The following is a 25,367-nucleotide window of genomic DNA, read 5'->3' as shown; positions in this document are numbered from 1 at the left end:
TTTTCAGTATGACTGAAGCATCAGTTTATGGTTCCATAGTGGGAAATCTGGCATCATGTTAACATAATATCCAAGTTAGTAGGCTTATTCAATTGATATGTTTTAAAACATTGAGAAAATTAGGCTATGTATACTTATGTATTGTATTATAGGACATTTAAGAAGAAACTATTATTTATTAACTAATCATGTCCCAAAATGTAGGATTCAGAAGCTGGCAGGGCATAGAGTCAGGGATTTTTTTGTGTTAGATTTAAGGAAGAAGTGAATATTATTTGATACCCTTAGGAATACTAAACCTAAGAATACAAACTCTTTTTTTAATGTTTATTTATTTATTTTGAGAGAGTGTGAGTGGGTAGGGGCAGAGAGAGAGGGAGAGAGAGAGAGGATCCTAAGCAGGCTCCACACTGTCAGCACAGATCCCAACATGGGACTTGATCTTATGAACCATGAGATCATGGCCTGAGCCTAAATCAAGAGTCAGATGCCTAACCAACTGAGCCACCCAAGTGCCTCACAATACAAATTCTTTTTTCCAGTGAGAGTGTGTGTGTGTGTGTGTGTGTGTTTTTCCTTTGAGTAAATGTCTCAGAACACCTCTTACAGGTGCTTAATGGGGAGACTGGCTACTGATAGGAGTATTGGGAATTATGGGTATATATAAATAATAAAATTGGGTCTAGGACTTAAGGGCTCTGAAAAAAGCAAGAAAAATCATTGCTTTAAGGGCAAGATCACCTTAAATGAAGTCAGTTTGAAAATAACATTTAACAGGTGGCAGTTTGACACACTTAAGTGTGTCACCATAATGCTTATTCACAAGGGGAAAGACGATTAGTTATCTCATCAACAAACCCATTTCTTACCAATCGTAAAGGACTAAAGATGTCTGGAGAGTTCAGATGGTATTGTAATTGATTCATCCAAGATCACTCCTAGAGTGGAATAAGTGGGTTGGCATTCACTATCTATTTGGTCTACTTTCTAGTGTGCTTTCTTAAACTGCAGGCCAGAAAGTTTAAAAACAGTCTCAGATACTCTCTCATCTTGGGATCTTGATGTGAAATAAGTTCCACATGTCAATGCATTTATGTGAGTTTCGGAAGTTGGAAATTTGGAAAGGCAGTCATCCTAGTGACTTAGCTATTGCAGCTAATAAGTGTCACTGTGGAGACATAAGAATTCTTCTGTAGCAGGATTCTTGTGTACTTTAGATCCTAGGCAGTAGGTACAATAGTTGATTAGTTTGGTGAGTTTACACAGAAGATGAATAAAATATATGTGCATTTAATGAATAATTATTCGGGTGCCTGGGTGGCTCACTTGGTTAAGTCCGACTTCGACTCAGGTCATGATCTCACGATTTGTGGGTTTGAGCCCTGTATTGGGCTCTGTGCTGACAGCTCAGAGCCAGGAGCCTGCTTCAGATTTTGTGTCTCCCTCTCTCTCTGCCCCTCCCCCACTCGTGCTCTGTTTCTGTCTTAAAAATAGACAAAATAGAAATATTAGAAATAGAAAATAGAAAAATTAATGAATAATTATGAAGCAAAAATGAATGATAATATCACAAAGGTCAAGAAATAGAATATTGCCAACAACCAAAAATTCCCTCTATGCCTTGTATCATTACAGAATTATCTCTTAGCACAAGCAATAACAACTCACATAACTTTTATGTTAATCCATTCATTCTTTTACTTTGTAGATTTACTACTTATGTGTGCATTTCTATAATGCTGATGGATGTTTGTGTTATTTTCTTTTTTTTCAAGTTTTTATTTAAATTCCATTTAGTTAAAATATAGTGTAATAATAGTTTCAGGCGTAGAATGTAGTAACTGATTCATTGCTTACATAAAACACCCAGTGCTCATCACAAGTGCCCTCCTTAATTCCCATTACGTATTTAATTCGTCCACCCACTGACCCCCATAGTTTGTTCTCTATACTTAAGGGTCTGTTTCCTGGTTTGTCTCTCTTTTTTTCCTCACTATATTCATCTGTTTTGTTTCTTAAATTCCACATATGCATGAAATCATATGGTATTTGTCTTTCTCTGATTATTTCGCTTAGCATGATATTCTCTAGCTCCATAGGTGTTGTTGCAAATGGCAATATTTCATTATTTTTTATGGCTGAGTAATATTCCAGTGTGTGTGTCTGTACCACTTCTTCTTTATCCGTTCATTGATGGACACTTGGAGTCTTTCCATAATTTGGCTTTTGTTGGTAATGCTTATATAAACATTGGAGTGTGTATATCCATTTGCATCAGTATTTTTGTATCCTTTTGGTAAATACCTAGTAGTGCAATTGATGGAATCATAGGGTAGTTTTATTTTTAATTTTTTGAGGAACCTCCATACTGTTTTCCACAGTGACTACACCAGTTTACATTCCCACTAATAGTGTAAGAAGGTTCCCCTTTCTCCACATTCTCACCAACACCTGTTGTTTCCTGAGTTGTTAATTTTAGCCATTCTGACAGGTGTGGAGTGATAGCTCATTGTAATTTTGATTTGTATTTCCCTGATGATGAGTGATATTGAGCATCTTTTCATGTTTCCGTTAGCCATCTGGATGTCTTCTTTGGAAAATGTCTAATCATATCTTCTGCCCATTTTAAAACTGAAATACTCATTTTTTGGGTGTTGAGTTTGACAAATTCTTTATATATTTTAGATACTAACTCTTTATCCAATATGTCATTTGCAAATCTCTTCTCCCATGTCATCGGTTGCCTTTTAGTTTTGTTGACTATTTCCTTCACTGTGCAGAGTGTGTTATTTTCAATATGTGTTCTTTTCAAGTTGTGGCTGTCATGAATAATGCCGCCATATATATAGATATAGATATAGATATAGATATAGATATAGATATAGATATAGATATATAGATAGATAGATATATACATACACACACACACACACACACACACACACACACATACACACATACGTATATATACACACATACACATCCTGGTGCAGAGAACACATTTCTCTAGGCAATGGAATGCTGGGTTACAGGGAAGTTTCAGGAATGAAATGATGGGTCACAGGGAAAATATATCTTTAAACCACAAGATAATAAAAGTGGTCAAATCAGTTCATACTTCCAACAGTAGTGGTAAGTCTCGCATATTTAAATTCCTTGACATTAGTTATTATCACTTATTTTAATATTTCTTATCTAATGGGTGTGTCGTAGTAACTCATTATGGTATGAATTTTAGTTTTCATTATTACTGGTGAGGTTGCAATCTTAAATATAGTTATTGATTTGGGGGATTTGCTGTTTTTCCAAGGGTATGTTGAAATTTTTTGCCATTTTTCTATCAGGTTGTCTGTTTTTCTCTTCTTTATAAGAGTTCTTTTCATTTTTTGTTTTTGTTTTTATTTAATATGTGATGAAAATTTTATTTTTTTCTTTTTTTATATTTCTTTTTTTTTCAATATATGAAATTTATTGTCAAATTGGTTTCCATACAACACCCAGTGCTCATCCCAAAAGATGCCCTCCTCAATACCCATCGCCCACCCTCCCCTCCCTCCCACCCCCCATCAACCCTCAGTTTGTTATCAGTTTTTAAGAGTCTCTTATGCTTTGGCTCTCTCCCACTCTAACCTCTTTTTTTTTTTCCTTCCCCTCCCCCATGGGTTTCTGTTAAGTTTCTCAGGATCCACATAAGAGTGAAAACATATGGTATCTGTCTTTCTCTGTATGGCTTATTTCACTTAGCATCACACTCTCCAGTTCCATCCACGTTGCTACAAAGGGCCCTATTTCGTTCTTTCTCATTGCCATGTAGTACTCCATTGTGTATATAAACCACAATTTCTTTATCCATTCATCAGTTGATGGACATTTAGGCCACTCTGGAAAACAGTGTGGAGGTTCCTCAGAAAATTAAAAATAGACCTACCCTATGACCCAGCAATAGCACTGCTAAGAATTTACCCAAGGGATACAGGAGTACTGATGCATAGGGGCACTTGTACCCCCAATGTTTATAGCAGCACTCTCAACAATACCCAAATGATGGAAAGATCCTAAATGTCTTTTCATTTTTTGAATGGCAGTTCTTTATTGGTTTTATATGTTGCAACAGTATTTTAAAACTCTGTGGCATGGCTTATCTTTATGATCTTTATGCTTTCTTTTGGTGTAAAATATTTCTTAATTTAATATGAGCAAATACATCAATCTTTTCCTTTAAAGCTTGTACTTTCTTCATCCTAAAAATACCTTTCTACTTTGTGGCATAAAGATATCCTCCTATATTGTCTCTTAAAATATATTTGAACATTTCACATTTAGGTCATTAATCCATTTGGAAATAATTTTGTTGATGGTATGATCTAATTTTAATTATTATTTTCCTTATGGATAACCTACTGCTCACCATTTTTTAATTCAAAAGTTTGTTATTTCTTTGTCGATTTGTTGCGATACCTCTGAGATACAGAGTGTGGCAAGTGTGTGTGTGTGTATGTGTGTGTGTGTGTTATATGCTTTTATTTTAATATATGTTTTGGTCTGTGTTTTGCATCTCTATACTCTTCTCTTCGTCCATTTGTTGATCTCCATGTTAATACTGCACCATCTTACTTACTCTAGCTTAATAAGGTTTATAAGAAATCTAAATATTCAGTAGAATGAGTCTTCCCACATTTATCTTATTCTTCAAATGTGTGGTGGTTATTCTTGGGCTTTTGTAATTCTGTAGAAATTTTTGGAGAAGATCTTCAGGTCCAAAACAAAATCTTTGGTATTTTACTTAGGTTTTGCTTACTCTGTAAATTAAACTTTAGAGAATTAATATCTTTTCAATAATAAGACATCCAATTTATAAACATGGAATATATCTCTATTCATTTTTTATTTCTTGAAGGTCTTTGAAAAAGTATAATATTGTCTGTAGAGACTTGGCACATGTTGGATTTATTTCTACTTCAGCTTTTTGGTGCTATCTGAAAGGGTTTATCTCTTTTAATATCATTTTCTGTTTGCTGCTATTATATAAAAATGCAATTTATTTTTATTTTTATCTAGAAATCCTATTAAACTCTCTTACAAATTCTAGCAATTTCCTGTATATTATTTAGTATTTTTCTCTGTACACAACATCGTATATAAATAGCAGAAGCTCTGTTGTTGTTGTTTTTTTTTCTTTCTAATCCTGAGGCATTTTGATAGTTCACCTTCTTGGTTTCTGCATTGGCTAAGATCTCTAGTGCAATAATCAAAAGAAATGGTGACAAAGGGTATCCTTGTCTTGTGCCTAATTTTAAATTAAATCTTTAGTTATCTCAATAATAACTATGATGTTACTGTATGATAGATATCTACATTTCAACTAATAGTTTCTATGTCTACTTTGGTAAGATTTGCTGAAGGTTTTTTTATTTTTAAAATTTTTAGAATTAATTAATTTATTTATTTATAAATGTGTATCTCTATTTGAGAGAACAAGAGAGCTAGTGAGTGGGGAAAGGACAGAGAGAGGGAGAGGGAGCATCCCAAGCAGGCTCTTGACTCCCAGCACAGAGCCCAGTGTGGGGTTTGATCCCACAAACTGTGAGATCATGATCTGAGTTGAAATCAAAAGTCAGATGCCTAACCTACTGAGCCACCCAGGTGCCCCGAGTATTTATTTTAATTCCATTTAATTAGCATACAGTGTAATATTAGTTTCAGGTGTACGATATAGTGATTCAACACTTCCGTATATCACCTGGTGCTCATCACACCTTCTTAATCCTCATCACCAGTTTGACCCATCTCTCCACCCACCTCCCTTCTGGTAACCATAAGTTTGTTCTCTATAATTAAGAGTCTTCAGGATTTCTCTCTCTCTCTCTCTCTCTCTCTCTCTCTCTCTCTCTCTCTCTCTCTCTTATTCTTTTCCCTTTGCTTGCTTGTTTTGTTTCTTAAATTTCATATATGAGTAGACATCAACATGCAAAAGAATAAAACTGGACCATTTTCTTATACTATACACAAAAATAAATTCAAAATGGATTAAAGACCTAAATGTGACACCTGAAACAATAAATATCCTAGAACAGAACACAGGCAGTAACTTCTTTGACATAGGCCATAGAAACTTCTGTCTAGATATGACTCCTGAAGCAAGGGAAACAAAAGCAAAAATAAACTATTGGGATTATATTAAAATAAAAAGCTTCTGCACAGCGAAGAAAACAGTCAACAAAATTAAGAGTCAACCTACTGAAGGTTCTTTAAACTCATGAATGACCGTTGAAATTATAAGAGACCGTTTATTTAATTTTTTTGCAAGATTAATTTTATTAATTTTGTTGTACAAAATAACTTTGACATAAACTTAGCTTTTTATGCTGGATTCATTTTGCTTATATTATGTTTATCATCTATTTTCCATGGTAAGAATGCCTCTAATTATACTGTTCTTTCCTGTCTTGAAATGAGGAAGATTAAAAAAATAACAATTGACTAGTGTTTCCTCTTTTTCTGTTTCCTGAAGAGTTTATATAGGATTGAAATTATTTTTTTCTAGAATGTTTATCAGAACACCTGTTGAAATTCTTTTGGATTTCAACTTTCTTCATGGTAAGAGTAGTGAGCATTGTCAATTTTTATAATGTAAAAATGTTTGTATACATTTCTATTTTTTCTTTGAATCTATTTTGATGTTATATTTTTCTAGAGGATTGTGATTTTCTAAAATTTAAAATTTGTTTATTAAAAATTTTTGAAGTTTTATTCATTTTTGAGAGACAGAGACAGACAGATCATGAGTGGGGGAGGGGCACAGAGAGAGAGACACATACACACAGAATCTGAAGCAGGCTCCAGGCTCCAAGCTATCAGCCCAGAGCCCTACACGGTGCTTGAACTCATGAGCTAGCTGTGAGATCATGACCTGAGCCAAAGTTGGGCGCTTAACAGACTGAGCTACCCAGGTGCCCCTAAAATTTAAAATTTATTTAAAAACATTTTCTGTATTTTTTCCTTTGTAAAATCTGTAACACACATGTACTATATTACCCACTTACATTCCTGATATTCCTTCTTTGTACTTTAATTTTTTTGACTTCAGAAGACTCTCAAGTAGATTGTCATTTTCATGAATATCTCAAAAGAACCAAATGTTGGCTTTGTGATCTATGTTGTTTATTTTCTGTTAGTAATTTCAGCTCTTGTGTTTATTATTTGCTTCTGCTTTCTTTGGGTATGTCTTTGAAGGTAGTGCATAGTTACATGTAATTTTATAGTCTGACCCTTCTTTTCTCATTATTTGGAGCAGCTGATCTATGTACATTTTTTTAAGTTTATTTTTTATTTATTTTGAGAGAGAGAGAGAGAGACAGCACATGAGAGGGGCAGACAGAGAAGGAGAGAGAAAGAACCCCAAGCAGGCTCAGCACTGTCAGTGTAGAGCCCGATGTGGAGCTCGAACCCATGAGCCTTGAGATCATGACCTAAGCTGAAATCAGGACTCGGATACTTAATGGACTGAGCCACCTAGTGCCCCTAATCTATGTACATTTAATGTAGTTACTGATAACTTTTGGTTTAAATCTTCTCCCTTTTTTTCTATTTGTCTTTTCTACATCCTTTCATATTTTTCTTTTCCTTCCTTTGGATTCATGAAATATTTATAGTAGTCTATTTTTACTTTATTAATTTTGAAGCTGTAAACTCTCTTTTCATTATTTAATGAAAAATTCAGAATTTACTAAATATTGAGAACTGAAAAAAAAACCCACCTTGCTGGAAACCTGTAAATCAATACCTGCAGTCTAGATCTATATATGTATACTTGAAAGGAAACTTATTAAAAATTAATGAGCTAATTTTGCAACACAAGAATTAAATAAATTGGGTCGTGGTAGAAGGAATAATTAATAAAAAAAATAGGATAAACAGTAGGGAATATTAACAATCTCCAACTTGCAAGAAGCTTCACACTTACCTATTTAAAAACTTAGTAGAAGAGAATCATCAAGGCAATATGGTGCTGATAAAGGTTAGTCTCAGAGATCAATAAAATAGGGTTGAAAGTCCAGAAAGAAAACCACATATCTATGGCCGACTGATTTTTTTATATTTACACATAGAAAGAGATTTATTATGAGGAATTGACTTACATGACTATGGAGGTGGGCAATACACAAGATCTGCAAGGTGAGTAGGAAAGCTGGAGATCCAAGAGAACTGACAGTGTAAGTCCAAGTCTAGTCCAAAGGCCTGAGAACCAGGAGAGATAATGGTGTAGTTTTAGTCCAAAGGCTGGCAGGCTCGAGACCCAGGAAGAGCCAATGTTTCAGTTCAAGCCTGAAGTCAGGAAAAAAGGTGATGTACCAGTTCAAAGGCAGCCAGGGAGGAAGAACTCTCTCTTACTCAGGGGAGGATCAGCTTTTTCATTCTGGCCAGGCCATTAACTGATTAGATGGGGCCCACCAGTATTAGGGGGAACAATTTGCTTTCGTCAGTCTACCAACTTAAATGTTAATCTTATCCAAAAACACCCTTACAGAAACACCTTGAATAATGTTTGACCAAATATCTGGACACCTCATGGCCCAGCAAAGGTGATGCAAAATTAGCCATCACAGTCATTCTCTGCTATGCATGGCATGACTTTGCTTCTAAATCCCTGAGGCCTAGTGTTGTGATTTTTTGTTTGTTTTTTAAATTCAAGTTAGTTAATATACAGTGTAGTCTTGGTTTCAAGAGTAGAACCCAGTAATTCATGTCTTACATATGACACCCAGTACTCATCTGGAAAAGTGCCCTCCTTAATGCCCATCACCCATTTAACCCATCTCCCCACCCACCCCCCTCCAGCAACCCTCAGTTTGTTCTCTGTATTTAAGAGGCTCTTATGGTTTGCCTCCCTTTCTGTTTTTATCTTGTTTTTCCTTCCTTTCCCCTCTGTTCATCTTTTGTATTTCTTACATTCCACATATGAATGAAATCATATGATATTTGTCTTACTCTGACTTATTTCGCTTAGCATAATACCCTCTAGGTCCACCCACATTGTTGCAAATGGCAAGATTTCATTCCCTTTAATTGCCAAGTATATATATATACACACACACACACACACACACACACACACACACACACACCATATCTTCTTTATCAATTCGTCACTTGATGGACATTTGGGCTCTTTGCATAATTTGGTTGTTATTAATAGTGCTGCTATAAACATCAGGGTACATGTGCCCCTTAGAATCAGCATTTTTATACCCTTTGGATAAATACCTAGTAGTGTAATTGCTGAGTTGTAGGGCAATTCTATTTTTAATTTTTTTGAGGAACCTCCATACTGTTTTCCAGAGTGGCTGCACCAGTTTGCATTCCCACCAGCAGTGCAAAAGGGTTCCTCTTTTTCTGCATCCTCGCCAACATCTGTTGTTTCCTGAGTTGTTAATTTTAGCCATTCTGACAAGTGTGAAGTGGTATCTCATTACAGTTTTGATTTGTATTTTCCTGGTGATGAGTGACATTGAGCATCTTTTCATGTGTCTGTTAGCCATCTGGATGTCTTCTTTGGAAAAGTAGCCAACTGATTTTTTGATAAGGGTGCCAACACCATTCAGTGGTAGAAAGAAAAATCTTTTCAGTAAATAGTACTGGGACAACTATATAACCACATGCAAAATAATGACATTATATCCTTATTCTACACCATACACAAAAATTAACTGAAAATGTATTACAGAACTAAATGTTAGAGCTAACATATAAAGCTCTTAGAATAAAACATAGGATTCGATTCCAGGTTTCAGCACCAAAAAACAAAAACAAAAACAAAACAACAATAACAACAAAACCCCAAAACCAAAAATAAAACAAAAAACAAACAGATAAACAAGGATAAAACATAGGAGTAAATCTTCATGACTTTAGATTTGGGAAAGGATTTTTAGATATGATACAGCATGAGCAACAAAAAAAATCAATAATATGAACTTCTTCAATATTAAAAATGTTTTTCTAAAGGACAACATGAAAAGACAACCCCCATAATGGGAGAAAATATTTGCAAATCACATATTTGGTAAGAGAATTGTATCCAAATTTATAAAGATCTTTTATAATAAAAAGATGAGTAGCACATTAAAAATGGGCAAAGGATCTGAATAGATGATTCTCCAAGGAAGATATGGAAATGGAAAATAAGCACATGAAAAGTTACTCCATATCATTTGTCATCAGGGAAATGCTTATTAAAAATCAAAACCACAATGAAATCCTGTTTACATGTTCTAAGGTGGCTAGAATAAAAAAGTCAGATAACAAAAAGTGTTGGTGAGGATGTGGAAAAACTTAGAAGTCTCATACTCCTTGTGGGAATATAAACTAGTATAGCTAGCTGCTTTGAAAACCATCTAGCAGTTTTTCCAACAATTAAACATAAAATTACCATATGACCCAGCAATTGCACTCATAGAGAAATAAAAACACATGTCCACACAACAACTTGCACAAGAATGCTGATAGCATCATTTTCATAATAGTCAACAGATGAAAACAACCCAAATGCCCATCAACCGATGAATGGGTAAACAAATGTGATATGCCATATAATGAAATATTACTTGATCATAAAAGGAAATGAAGTACTGATACATCCTACAACATAGATATGCCTGCAAAACATTATGCTAAATGAAAGTCCTTTACAAAAGACCTCTTGAGGCCCCATCTCCTAATAATACCACATTGAAGGTTAGGATATCAACGTATGAATTTGGAGGGGACACATTCATTCCGTCCATAACAATTTTATTCTCAGTTTGTGCAACTTTCCTCCCATTTACTCTATTCTAGCCACACTGATTTTCTGTCAGTTCTTAGAACATGAATATCCCAACCTTATTCTTACTTCAGGAACTTTGTGGTTGCTCTTTCCCCTGCCTGGATCTTTTTCATGTAGATCTCCATATGGCTGGATCCTACTTATTTAGTAGTTTCAGTCCAAAGATACATTCTTTGGAGAGATCTTTTCTGATCATATTATCTGTAGTATAACTATACCCTTATCCTGATGTATGCCATTCTATCATGCATATTCTATTTTCTTAGATTTATGAGTCATCAGTATCTGTAACTTATGTTTAATTTACTCATTTATTCTCCCTTTATCCAATCTAGACAATATATAGTAAATTCCATGAGAACAGGGATCTTGTCTGTATTGTTCATTATTCTTTCCTTACTACTCAGCAAGGCCACCATGCATGGCTGTATATTTGTGTACTGCATAACTCAAAGGTCACCACTGACATAGATGATGATATTATGAATGCCAAATGAACTTGGCAATGACTCAAACAAATGCTCACTTATTTCTTGAGTGCTTAAAACAATGCTTGACAGGGGCACTTGGACATATCAGTCGGTTAAGTGTCCAATTCTTGGTTTTGGCTCAGGTTATGATCTCATGGGTCTTGAGTTCAGCCCCATGTTGGGCTCTGTGCTGACATTGCGAAGCCTGCTTGGGATTCTCTCTCTCTCCCTCTCTCTCTGACCCTCCTGCATGTCCCCCTATCTTAAAATAAATAAATAAACTTAAAAAAAAATAAAAAAGCACAATGCTTGACATACAGTTATTAACTGGTAAACACTTCTGAATGCTTTAATTCATTCTAGTGGTCTAGTTACCTGCCAGTTACCTCTTTCTTTTTTATCCTATTTTACAGTATAAATACTTTCCTTTTCTTTTTTTTTTTTTAAGTCTATTTTATTCATTTAGAGAGACAGCATGGGAGGGTCACGGATAGAGGGAGAGTGGTACCTGATGTGGTGCTTGAACTCACGAACCATGAGACCATGACTCAAGCCGAAATCAAGAGTTGGATGCTCAACCAACTGAGCCCCCAGGCACCCCTATATACTCTCTATAAAGACTTTACATAACAGGAATTTTTAATCAAAATAAAGATTCTCAGAATTTTATTGGTGTGATAAACTCTATACCTAACATTGAAGAAAAACTGGCAGAATTAATTTTTTCCAGTTGGACTCTTAGGTCTCAGACCACATGTTGCCTCTTTATGAATTCCTTTTTCCCAGCAAGACTTTCCTTGAGGTTTATTTTAACTTTCACCCATATGAATATGGACTCAAGAGCCAGGCAGGTCAGCAGTCTCAGCATCAAATAGCTATGTACAAGCACCAGGTATTGGCACTATACATAACCACAATGATCTCACAACAGGAAATGTATTTCTTTTTCCATGGGGCTTTCTAAACTACTGATTTGCAGCTCTGTTGGAAATATCACTCTTCTTGCAATGGGTTAGCAACAGCATCACTAACATAATAGAAAAGTTTTACAGGTCATGGTAGATTACTTTTCTGTAAAACAGCCTCAACTATGGATGAAAAATCAAAACAACTGTCTTTTATTCTCTTATAGAGGCCACTGATCTGACTCTGGCCATATACAGTCTCATTCTAGAAATCTATTCTTTCTTCTTCTGGTTCATTTAATTCATCTCTCCAATTTATATTTTTCCCTGGTTCTACTTTACACTGTTTGGTTCTTTCTCTGTCTTTTCTTATTTCCTTTTATGAGAATTTGGTTGAACTACAACATTCAGTAAACTTTGAAAATACTAAGTTTCAACATAAACATAAAAACCTATTGCTCACGGATCCAATCTTGCTGACTTTTGTTTCCATTTCTGAAGAGGGAAAGTTTGATAAGAAAAACATTTACCCTTTTAAAGCCCTACTCTTATAGGCTTTAAATCTAGTAAGACAGTGTTAATTTCTTTGAAAACAAGGATGTATTTATATATTTCTCTCTATTAAAAATTTATCTTATTTTGCTCTACAGAGAAAAAGATACAGGCTTTGTAGGAATGTCATCTCCATGTCTGACCCTTGCCATGGAATTCTTCCTAAGGAGGAGGACAGGTAGATGATTTCCTTTTAATATGATTTAATATGATTGATTTAAAGGTAAACCATTGGCCAAAATCTCTTCCAGAGTCATTTCAAGGGTGAGAAAATGTATAACAGACTGTCAGATTTTACCAAGTAGAGGTCAGGGTAGCATCTGTTCTGTCTGCAGATACTGAAGAAGGTGCTTATTACAGGTTTTGGAAATTCTAGAAGCCACTTACCCATTTTTTAAAAAGAATACAATGACAATATCCTGTTGCTTCAAATTTAGATTGATAAAGTACAGCTTGCAAACTAATTATGTGCATTTTACAAAAAGCTATTTTTCCAATAATTTATTATGAGAAATTTAAAACATAATTTTTGAAATAATTTTTTGTGGACATTTATATATCCACTATATACATGCTACTATTAACATTTTTCTGTACTTTATTACATATTTTCTCATCTACACATCTCTTTCCTCTTCCATCTATCCCTGTTATGTTTTTGATGTATTTCAAAGTTACTGATGTCAGTATACTTTCCCCCAAATACCACTTCGTTATTGAGTTCTGAGAGTATCTTATATATTCTGAATACCAGTCTTTGTTAGATATACATGTCTCATCAATATTTTCTTTAATCTGTGGCTTGCCTTTTTATTTTTAATTGTCTTTAAAAGTGCAAAAATTTTAAATTTTGATGCAATTTGTCATTTTTAATAGTTATCAAAATATTTTAAAACCCTGTTATCAGATAGGGTTTTAATTATAAATTAAAAAGCAGATAGTATGGTTATGTGATTTGGCATGTCATGTTGAATATGGTACTCTGGTAGCTTGTGAATATTTTCAATTTCTACCATTATTGCATATATGAATTCATTATAAGATGTACTAATGTGATATATAGACAGTACTTAAACTGACAAGATTTGCTATTTACCTACAACCTTTTCCCTTTCAGTATTTTGAGATGTAGAGATATTTTCTTTCTTAGCTAGCACAAGGCCTTTGTTGGAGGGTGGGATTGGTAGGAGAGAGAGGCTGGTATAAAGAATGAGAAAGGGCAAAGAAGGGCAGATGCGTAAGAAGGATAGGAAACCACCAAGGAAGGGTGAGGACACGAGAGAAGAGTTAAAAGGAAAGAGCACTAATTATCAGGAGTGAGATTTAGGAAAAGGGATGTACACGAAATCTTTTGGAAGCCTAGCAGTGTGCTGTGTAATGCCCCTGCCTTTAAGACAACTCCACATGATCTTCAGTGCTTTCTGAAGATTGGTTTCTGTTTGCTTGCATTATCATTCTAAGTCTGTGATGTGTTGGACACCCTAAATTTTTGTGGAGTTTATTTCCTACCCTTTGACATCTGTGAATGTTACTGACATAGCTAGAGCATTTCCTACCTTTTTCTCATCACATCCAATCACCATAAGCTCATCTATATAATGGACTATCATGTTTTTGTGGTACCTAGATGATTAATCTTCTTATGCACTATAATGTGATACACACCAGTAGACTTGGCCTAGCACTTGACTGAGACAAAGTTTAAGTGTACTTCTTTTTCTGTCAGGTAAAAGTGAACTGCCTCATCATCCTTATTTACTGTTTACTGTGCAGTCATAAAAGCATTTGCCATATGAATATCTATCTGTCAGGAGATATTTTGGTTGGCTCCAGGAGAAAAAGCAAAAACATAAAACCCAGAAGCTTTGTTAGAATTACCACCTCTTTATTTTATGATAATCAACAGTCGTTGTCCATGATCCAGTTGCCTTTTTCACAAGCCAAACAAATTTCTTAAATGGGGAAGGTAATGGAGAATATCCTCTGCAAATTCCTCAGATACCGGTTATTGCAACTTTTTGGTATTTTTCATTTGGAGGGCAGATTCCAGCAGCTTCTATTTGGCCCTTCCTATATATTTTTTCAATTGTGGTAAATATGCATGGCATAAAATTTACCATTTTTAGGTGTACCACTCAATGACATTAAGTATATTCACATTGTTGCACACCATTCGTCTCCACAACTTTTTCTTCTTCCCAAACTGAAACTCTACCCATTAAAGCAACTCTCCATGCATCACTCCTCCCAGCCCCTAGCAACCACCATTTTGTTTTTGATCTCTATAAATGCGACTGCTCATGTAAGTGGAATTACAGTATTTGTCCTTTTGGTTCTGGTTTATTTCACTTACCATAATATTTTCAAGGTTTATCCATATTGGAGCATGTGCCAGAATGTCTTACCCTTTTAAGAGTGATTTTATTCTATTGTATATATAGACGACATTTTATTTATCTGTTCCTCTATTGATGGACATTTGGGTTGTTTCCAACTTCTGGCTTTTCTGAATAATGCTGCTGAGAACATGAGTATAAAAACATCTGTTACAGCCCTTGCTTTCAATTGTTTTGGATATATACCTTGAGGTGGAATAGCTGGATCATATGATAGTGTATGTTTAATATTTTTGGAGGAACTGCCATATTTTTCCACAGTGGCTATACCATTTTATATTCCCACAAGCAATACATAAGGGTTCAAATTTCTACAAATCCATGCCAACACTTATTACTTATTATTATTATTAATAGCCATCTTAATGGGTATGAAGTGGTGGCCCTTCTTATCTTACTTAATAGCTTTTACCTCGGTTCAGAATTCTGTCATTTTGCAAGTATGTCTACTCCAAAAATGCATTCAGATATAGGGAAGTAAATATAGTGTAGGTTGTTGATCCCACAGAGGTCCTAGTGAGGTGAACTTGTGCCAAGACTATCACATAACCTCCATAAGCAGTATTATGACCTGAAGACCACTTGGATCTTCAGGTGTGTAAATTTAGCTTAATAATCTCTGAAAAATTCTGAGTTTTTTCTTTTTCTGTGTAAACATTTTCTCTGGAAAATTATAAGTCCCTTGGAGGTAGACCTGGGGAAAAACTCACACTGTGTACTCTTGAGCATTATGAGAATCATTCTTTCTTTTTAAATTTTTTTAAATGTTTATTTATATTTGAGAGAGAGAGAGACAGAGCACAAGTGGGGAAGGGGCAGAGAGAGAGAGGGAGACAGAATCCAAATCAGGCTCCAGGCTCTGAACTAGCAGTACAGAGCATCATGCAGGTCTCAAACTCACCAGCCATGAGATCATGACCCGAGCCTAAGTTGGATGCTTAATCAACTGAGCCACACAGACGCCCCTATGAGAATCTTTCTGAAGGTGTTGTAGCCACCTGATCTCTGGATTAGGTCTGGGTGAGACCATAATTTTCTTTCCTGCCAAATTGATGCAGGTTTCTGCTTATTGTGCTTGAATTTTATTTTCATTTATGTAGTTCAAGCCTGCTCACCAATTTGATTCCCAGTATAAATGTGATTGATCATTTACTGCTAGAAATCACTTTGGGTAAAAACACTCTGCCGTTCTCCCCTGCTGACTTTTATGGTAATTGCACTTACCTTGTTTTTCATGTTAAATGCTGTTACCTAACCTCTGCTACTTCATAATCCCATCATTCCTATTAAAAATGGGGGAACCGTTTCAGTGGTGGCATCCCCCATTGTCATCTTTAGCCCACTGAAGACAGGTACCACAGAGGTTTTCAAGGATGCTTGTAATTCTTTCATCAAAGGATATCTTAATGTCTTGAAGAATAATGTCATCTGGGACCTCTACAGGGGCATAACTATGAAACAGTTGAGTGTGTTGTACATAATTAATCCACTCCCACATCCTCATTTTGAGTACATGGATTCCTTCCTCCACATTCTGTCAGATAAGTTATGGCATCTTGCCTTCATTGAATGTTGATGACTATTGAATCCATATTTTAGTCAGCCAAACAAGCCAATGATTAGAGCCAATTTCATCAGCTAGAGCTAATATTTTAAATCTGAAATCTCAGGTGAGTTCTCTGTAATAAATTCAACCCCTTCCAAATTTATATTTCATCTTCTTCAGTCTAACAGTCATAAAATATATGCCACACACATATTCTACTGGGTTCTGCTGATACAAATTAGCAAGATATTGCATTTCTTTTGGTGCATATGCAAACTCTTAACAGGGTGGACATTGTATTTTCCTCCTGAGACCTGCAAGAATCTGACTATAGTTACTGGTTGGGATGTAATAATGCTGATGTGTATGGGTCTTGAGAAAAGTAGAAATTGCCTGGAAAATTAACCACTTCAGATGAGGTCTTTAGAGAGGTGTGAAGCAGGAGAAAGTTAGCTTCCTCAAATTGGGAGGAAGAAGGGTAGTTTCTGCTGGCAAGGAAACTACAAGAAGGTTTGGTTTAAAAATGTTTATATTAATTTGAATATCCAATGGAAAAAAGAATGTCTCTTCAACAAATGGTGCTGGGAAAACTGGACAGCAGCAGGCAACATAATGAAGCTGGACCACTTTCTTACACCACACACAAAAATAAATTCAAAATTGGTGTGCCTGGGCAGCTCAGTCGGTTAAGTGTCCAACTCTTGGTTTTGGCTCAGGTCATGATCTCATCGTTTCATGAATTTGAGCCCTGTATCGGGCTCTGCTTAGGATTCTCTCTCCCTTTCTCTCTCTCTCTTTTTCTCTCTCTCTCCCTCTCTAAACAAATAAATTTAAAAAATGGATTAAAGTCCTAAATGTGAGACCTGAAGCCATAAAAATTCTAAAAGAGAGGGGTGCCTGGGTGGCTGTGTCATTTAAGCGTTCGACTTTAGCTCAGGTCATGATCTCATGGTTTGTGGGCTCAAGCCCCGCGTTGGGCTCTGTGCTGATAGCTCAGAGCCTGGAGCCTGCTTTTCAGATTCTGTGTATCTGTCTCTGCCTCTACCCCACTTGTATGCTCTCTCTCTCTCTCTTAAAAATAAATAGACATGTTAAATTTTTTTTAAAAAAAATCCTAAAAGAGAACACAGGGAGTAACTTCTGTGACATAGGCCGTAATGACTTCTTTTAAGATTTGTCTCCTGAGGTAAGGGAAACAATGGCAAAAATAAACTATTGATACCACATCAAAATTAAAAGCTTCTGCACAGCAAAGGAAACAATCAACAAAACTAAAAGGCAACCTATGTAATGGGAGAACATATTGCAAATGACATATGTGATACAGGGTTAGTGTCCAAAATATATAAAGAATTTTTCAAACTCAACACCCAAACAATAATTCAATTAAAAAATGCAGAAGACACAAATGGACATTTTTCCAAAGAAGGTATACAGATGGCCAACAGATACATTAGAAGATGATCATCATCACCGACCATTAGGGAAATGTAAATCAAAATACAGTGAGGTATCACCTCATACCTGTCAGAATGGCTAAAATCAATAACACAAGAAACAACAGGTGTTGGCGAGGATGTGGAGAAAGGGGAACACTCGTGTACTGTTGGTAGAAATGGAAAACTTTTGCAGCCACTGTGGAAAACAGTAAGGAGTTTCCTGAAAAAGTTAAAAATATAGTTCCCCTCTAATTAAGCAATCACAATACTGGGTATTTACCCAAAGAATAGAAAAACACGAATTCAAAGAGATGCATGCACCCCTGTGTTTATAGCAGTATTATTTATAATAGGCAAGATATGGAAGGAGTCCAAGTGTCCATCAATAGATGAATGGATAAATAAAGGGTGATGTGTGTGTGTGTGTGTGTGTGTGTATAATGAAATACTGCCCATAAAAAATAATGAAATTTTGCCATTTGCAATGACATGGATAGAGCTAGAGAGTATAATGCTAAGTGAAATAAGTTAGAGAAAAACAAATATTGTATGATTTCACTCCTGTGTGAATTTAAGAAGCAAAACAAATGAATAGAGGGGGAAAAAAGAGAGAGACAAACCAAGAAACAGACTCTTAAGTATAGAGAACAAGGTGATGGTTACCAGAGTGGAGGTGGGGGAGATGGGTTAAATAGGTGATGGGAATTAAGGAGTTCACTTGTGATTACCACTGGCTGTCCTATGGAAGTGTTGAATCATTATATTGTACACTTGAAACTAACATTACACTGTATGTTAAAACAAAAAGGTTTTATATTAATTTGAGTCTGCCTACCTGTACTTTTCCCAAACACTCAATTTATCATTATCTTAAATATCAAATTCTTCCTGATTAATGTCCTGATATTAATATGTAATACTAAGCACAGATGTGCACTAAATTTGAATTTTAATTCTGCAACACCTTTTTAGATTTGAGCTGATCCTTAGTCGTGTCTGCTTTGTGCCTATAATATATGAGAAACTTTTATGGCCCTTAGAATGGCTCCCTTTATCTTCCCATGCCTTAATCTGAGAATTTAAACACCTGACATCATTTTCATTTTGTAAGCTCTCTGGTGCTATCAGAAGCAGCTAATGGTCCCCATAGTGCTTTGTAGTTATTACTACCATAATAGATAAAAGCAGCAGCCATTTGACCTCTAAAAGTATTGTCTTCAATTAGCAATTTATCCAATGCAAACCCTGCTGGTAATTTAAATAATTATGTTGCCACTGCTTGGAAGAAGCACTTGTCTTTTTTACATTGGCAATGAGGTCACTACCATATTCAAGCTCAAACAGATGAACAGCCTAATTCCAGACTTCTATGTTAAAGGCCTTTTTCCTGGGGCTGCTCGCTCAGAGTTCAGACAGAACAGAAAATCTGCCTCAGGAGGTTTAAAAAGTGGATTTTAATATATGTTTCAAAAGTTAGAAAAGCTAGTGTCACACGGGATAGGGAGGCAATCTAGTTTGGCAAGAGAGAATCTCCTAAGCAGAACTAGAATGAATGTAGTGTCTGCTAGTGGGTACTGGGAACATGGAGGGAGAAGATCTTAAGCAGCAACTGGACACATGATGGAGACAAAACCTCAGTTGCATATACCACTCAAAGAGGACATTCTGGGTTCTTCCCTGTTACCATCTTCCAGTATGTCATCAGTCGTTCCTCTGCTGACAATTAATGGGAAGCTAGTTGTCAGCAGATAATAGGAAATATAGTTTCTAGAAGTCAGTCCTCTACAATAAAAATCAGAGTAGGAAAAAAGATGGAGAAATGGTCTTTAAAAAACTGATGGCATATTCCACTTCCAAAATTATTAACAAGCATGCTATCCCTCTAACTTCTCACTTTCTAATGCAATTGTTCAAATATTCCTGCACCTTAGCTGTACTTGGAAACAGATCTATTTATTCCTTTGCCTTTTACTATATTGCATTTGCATCCCTACTTATTCTCTTATATTCCAATGCTCATAATGTAATAAATAGTATATTTTTCCATACCTCAAATTCCTTTGCTCCAATGTCTTTTAGTTGTATCTAGTCCTGATGAATCCAAACCGCTGCTTTCTCTTTTCTTGATCTCCAACTTTCTTTTCTTTTCTTTTCTTTTTTGTTTCAAGGTTTTATTTAAATTCTAGTTGGTCTCCAGCTTACAAAGGCTCCCTAAGAAAAGTACATAATAGTTCAAATTGTTTCCTTTATGAATTCATGGTTATAACCTAAAAGTTCCTTCAATATTGTCTTGTAATTCTGCTACATTAATCTGGACCTATCATTTTTCCACTCTCTACAATGTTTTTCTGTTCTTCTGTATTATCCTTAGATGGTCATGTCCTTGCCATTTGCTGAAATATCAGGAGATAATTTCTTCTAATTCACAGTAAAGAAAATAAAAGACATTAGAGTAGAACTTTCCTGTTAATGAGCATAATAGAATTACTACATCTGCTTCTATCTTTATCTCCTTTGGTAATTTAACAGAACAGAAGCTCTACTCCTACTAAAGACAATTTCCTTACTCCTAATTTGGATTGCATCAACTTCCATCCTCTCATGGTTCTTATATTGATCAGTATCTTCCTTTATCTGGATCTTTTCCATTAGCTTTTAAACATTCTAGCATCTTCCAAATTGGGAAAAAATAATAAAGAAGAGTAAAACAAAAAAGAAAAGGAAAACAAAGCTCACCATTTCTCTACCCATTTCTCAACCTTTCTCACTAATTATAACCCTGTTTTCCTCTTCAAAGCTGTTGTTTTTAAGATAATTCTTTTAAAAAAATTTTAAATGTTTATTTATTTTTGAGAGAGAGGGAGACAGAGCATGAGCCAGGGGATGGGTAGAGAGAGAGGAGACACAGAATCTGAAGCAGGCTCCAGGCTGTGAGCTGTCAGCACAGAGCCTGACACAGGGCTTGAACTTATAAACCATGAGATCATGACCTGAGCCAAAGTCAGATGCTTAACCGAGTGAGCCACCTAGAGCCCCTTTAAAATAATTCTTAAAAATGTTTTTTTCTATCTCTTGGCAATTGTGAATACTACTTCAACGAAGATGGGAATACAGTCTCTTTGGCATCTTGATTTCAATTTATTTGGATGTATATACCCAGAAGTGGGGTTTTGGGATTATTTTATAATTCTGTTTTTAATATTTTGAGGAACTTTCATACTGTTTTCCATAGTGACTGTCCCATTTTACATTCCCGCCAATAGTATACAAGAGTTCCAATTTCTCCATAGTCTCACTAACATTGGTTACTTTTTTTTTTTGTAATATCCACCTTAACAGGTGGGAGGTGATACTTCATTGTGATAATGATTTGTATTTCCTGGTGATTAGTGATTTTGAGCACCTCTTCATATACTTGTTGTCTATTTGTACATCTTTTTTGGAGAAATGTCTGTTGATGTCCTTGGTCCATTTTTTTTTTTTTACCAAGTAACTTGTTAATTTGCTATCAAGTTGCATGAATTCCTTTTGGGAAATTAACCTTTTATCAGATATATGATCTGCAAATATTTTCTATCATTCTAATGGTTGACTTTCCATTCTATTGGTTATTTCCTTTCCTGTGCAGAAGCTTTTTGGTTTGATGTGGTTCAATTTGTTTATTTTTTATTTTGTGGCTTGTGCTTTTGGTGTTACATTAAGAAATTATTGCCAGTGAGGTGCCTGGGTGGCTCAGTTGGTTAACCGTCCGACTTTAGCTCAGATCATGATCTCATGTCTTTTGAGTTGGAGCCCCGCATCTGGCTGTGTGCTGACAGCTCAGAGCCTGGAGGCTGCTTGAGATTCTGTGTGCCCCCCAACCCCTCCCCGACTCACACTCTGTCTCCCTCTGTCTCAAAACTAAAATACACGTTAAAAGGAAAGAAATTATTGCCAAGATCAGTGTCAAGAAGATTTTCCCCAAATGTCCATTGACAGATGAATGGATAAAAGAATGTGGTATTTATAATGGAATATTATTCAGCCTTTAAAAATAAGGTAATACTGCCATTTGTGGCAACATATATGAAAGTGGAAGACAAATACACGAAGTGAAATAAGCCAGTCACAGAAGGACAAATATTGCATAATTCTACTTATATGAGGTTTCTAAAATAATCAGACTTAGAAACAGAATGATGGTTCTAGTGGCTAGGGGAAGGAAGAAATAGGGAACTGTGGTTAAACAGGTATAAATTTAAAATTATGTAAGATAAATTGTAGAGATCTGCTGTATAACATAGTGCCTGTAGTTAATACTGTACTGTGCAGTTAAAAATTAAGAGAGTAGATTTCATGTTAAATGTTCTTAACACACGTACAAGGGACACAAGAAAGCTCTTGGAGATGATGGATATGGCTATTGCTTTGATTGTTTTGATGGTTTTGTGGGTGTATGCATATGTCCAAACTCATCAAATTGTATACATTAAATATGTGCAATTTTCTGTTTATCAGTTATACCTCAATAAAGCTCAATAAAAATTACTTTATAAGTTATTTCTAAATTTATAGATGCATTGGGAAGGTTTAATCTCTTAATTACTTGACCCCTAGGTAGAAGTTGTTTCCATCTTTGAAACTTGATTTCCCTTGACCCAAAATTCCTTTCATTTTCTTCTAATCTCGGTGGCAGCTCATTGTCTATCTTCCTTGCATGTACATCTTCTCCTCAGACATTAATTGTTGAAATTCTTCAAAGTTCAATTCTAAGCCATTATGTACTCTCACTCCAGAACTCAGAATATGATTTCATGGAAACACAATTACTAACTCCATGAAGTTTGGATACGTGTGTATTTGAGACCTCTAATCTGATTCTGGAAATTTAGTTGCCTATGTAATGTCTAGATTTGTTCATTTAGAATATACAGAAAATATTCATGGTCTCCCTAAACACCCAAATACCTTTTCCTTCCTTTTTTTTTTTCTTTTTGCTTAGTGTTTGGTGGCACCATTCATCCTATTTTATAAACCAGTCACCTAGTAATAATCCTTGACTTGACTCTCTCCCATCATCCACCATATTGTATCTACTACCAGTCTTTTCCATTTTACCTCCTAGATTCTTTCTTAATCTGTCCACAGTTCTCTATCTATTCAGCATCTTTAGTGGTAAACTAATGCACAAGTCTCAATTTCCCTGCTTGCTTTGCATGGTTGCTGTAATTTTTGTGGCAGATGTTACTCTTCCCTGTATTTTTCCTTCCCAAACTTCATCCTCCCTTTCCCATTTCAAACAAGTATCCAGGACTCTTTAAAAATCTTTTCCCCAGGAAATGTGCCATTTGTAAGTATCAAGGTATGAAGGAGGAGATTACAAGGCATTTGGAAGATTAAAGTCCAGTGGGTACAGTAAGCAGTGCTTGACACTAACCTTGTGACTGGATACAACCCTGGAGCTGCACCAAGTCATTAGAAGGATGTAACAGGAGGGAGACATAAGGAAGTCAGGTGTTAGCATCATGTATCTATCTCACTATTTCAGCACTGCACAGAACATTGCACAGAAACATTTATCAGTGGGACGTGAAGGTACTGGTGACCCTCAGATGACCAGAAAGACTTCCATAACACTTTTGTATTTTAGGATTTTTTATAAAGCACTGTGGGTGTATAATGTACCTCAAATAATGGCTGAGTCTTAATTCTCTACCTGTTCAGTTATTAGAGACTTAAACTCATTTAAATCAAATAAAGAACTACTGGTTTTACTGCAGCAACTCATAACTGCTTACTTTGTGCAGATTTATAGCTAAATCACGACAGGTGTCACCAATATATGGGAAACACGTTCCTTGTGTAATTTTAATTAACTGGAATATTTGACCTTCCACAAGAAAACTGAAAAAGAATGAAATAAGGAATAAAAGATTTTTAGGGGTGCCTGGGTGGCTCAGTCGATCGAGCGTCCGACTTCAGCTCAGGTCATGATCTCACCATTCCCAAGTTCAAGCCCCACGTCAGTCTCTGTGCTGGCAGCTTTCAGCCTGGAGCCTGTTACGGATTCTGTGTCTCCCTCTCTGTCTCTGACCCTCCCCCACTCATGCTGTTTCTCTCTCTCAAAAATAAACACTAAAAAAATTTAAAAAAATATTTTTATCTATTGAGCCTGTTTATAAGGATTCTTATAAGCTCTGACATTTTATTTCTGGGAAAAATAAAAAAAAAACAATCTGAAAATTTAGAGATTGGTTTCTTTACCTGAAACTAAAGATCTTGTTACTAATTGAGTGTCTAATATTGTATCATATGCTTTATTATTCAATATATAAAACTATTGTTCATGTGCTCCTAGTGGGGAAGGAAAAAATAATGGGTTTAGTATCAGTAGATATTACATGATAAAAGGGGAATGATGACCATTTGTATTTCCAAACGAAGGGCAGGAATTCGAAAATGCTATGCTATAAAATGTTAAACATTGTAACATATTTTGAGCATTTTGAACTCAATGTTTTTGAAACTTTTAAAAAAGTATAACATACATACATATTTTTTACATTGAATTTTTTTAACTTTTATTTATTTTTCAGAGACAAAGAGAGAGCACAAGTGGGGGAGGGGTAGAGAGAGAGGGAGACACAGAATCCCATGCAGGTTCTAGGCTCTGAGCTGTCAGCACAGAGCCGAACACGGAGCTCAAACCCACAAACCATGAGGTCATGACCTGAGCCAAAGTCAGACACCCAACTGACTGAGCCACCCAGGGGCCCCTATTTCTTACATTTGAAAATCAGTTGTTGAATTGTTAAGACTTGACTTTTTTCTTAAAATTAATATATGCTAGTCAGACCTAAGAATAGCCTCCAGAGGGCGACCAAGTTGCGTCATTGCAAAAACCTATATCAAAATTTAACTTGGCTTTCCACAAGAACATGGTCTTTCTAAAGATTGACAAAACAGTAATAATAGTTAATCCTTGAAAAAAATATCATCAACTGAAGTCTTAATAGTTCTGTAAACATTGGATGTTTAAGGATACTGCCTATAACTTGATATTTAGCAGAGCAAGGACCTGTGAATCTAGCCAGACCTCACAAATTTACTACTAGGTCAGCAAGACTTGTCATTAGTTCATTCATTCTCCAACTTTCTTGTTCACTGAAGTCTGCCTATTCCAAGCATCTGGTATCAGTAGAGGTTGGCTTTTTCATTTCAACAGACTGAGATTCAAGGTCAGCTCTGCTGGTGG

General features: G+C 35.5%; 1 protein-coding gene across 1 annotated transcript in view; it reads right to left on the bottom strand.

Annotated features, from left to right (window-relative positions):
• LOC102951119 (E3 ubiquitin-protein ligase RLIM-like) overlaps positions 1–20,310 on the bottom strand; it is a 108,770-nt gene extending 88,460 nt beyond the window's left edge. The window contains exons 1-2 of the mRNA XM_042975204.1: positions 20,183–20,310; positions 8,139–8,238 (exon numbers count right to left, since the gene is read on the bottom strand). The gene's annotated coding sequence lies outside the window, so the exon portion shown is untranslated. The remainder of the gene's footprint in view (positions 1–8,138; positions 8,239–20,182) is intronic.
• Between the last annotated feature and the right edge of the window lie 5,057 nt (positions 20,311–25,367).

The sequence above is a fragment of the Panthera tigris genome, chromosome X (genome assembly GCF_018350195.1).
Source record: "Panthera tigris isolate Pti1 chromosome X, P.tigris_Pti1_mat1.1, whole genome shotgun sequence".
NCBI lineage: Eukaryota > Metazoa > Chordata > Mammalia > Carnivora > Felidae > Panthera > Panthera tigris.
Note: the sequence above shows the minus strand (reverse complement) of the source record. Positions and strands in the feature narration are given on the sequence as shown.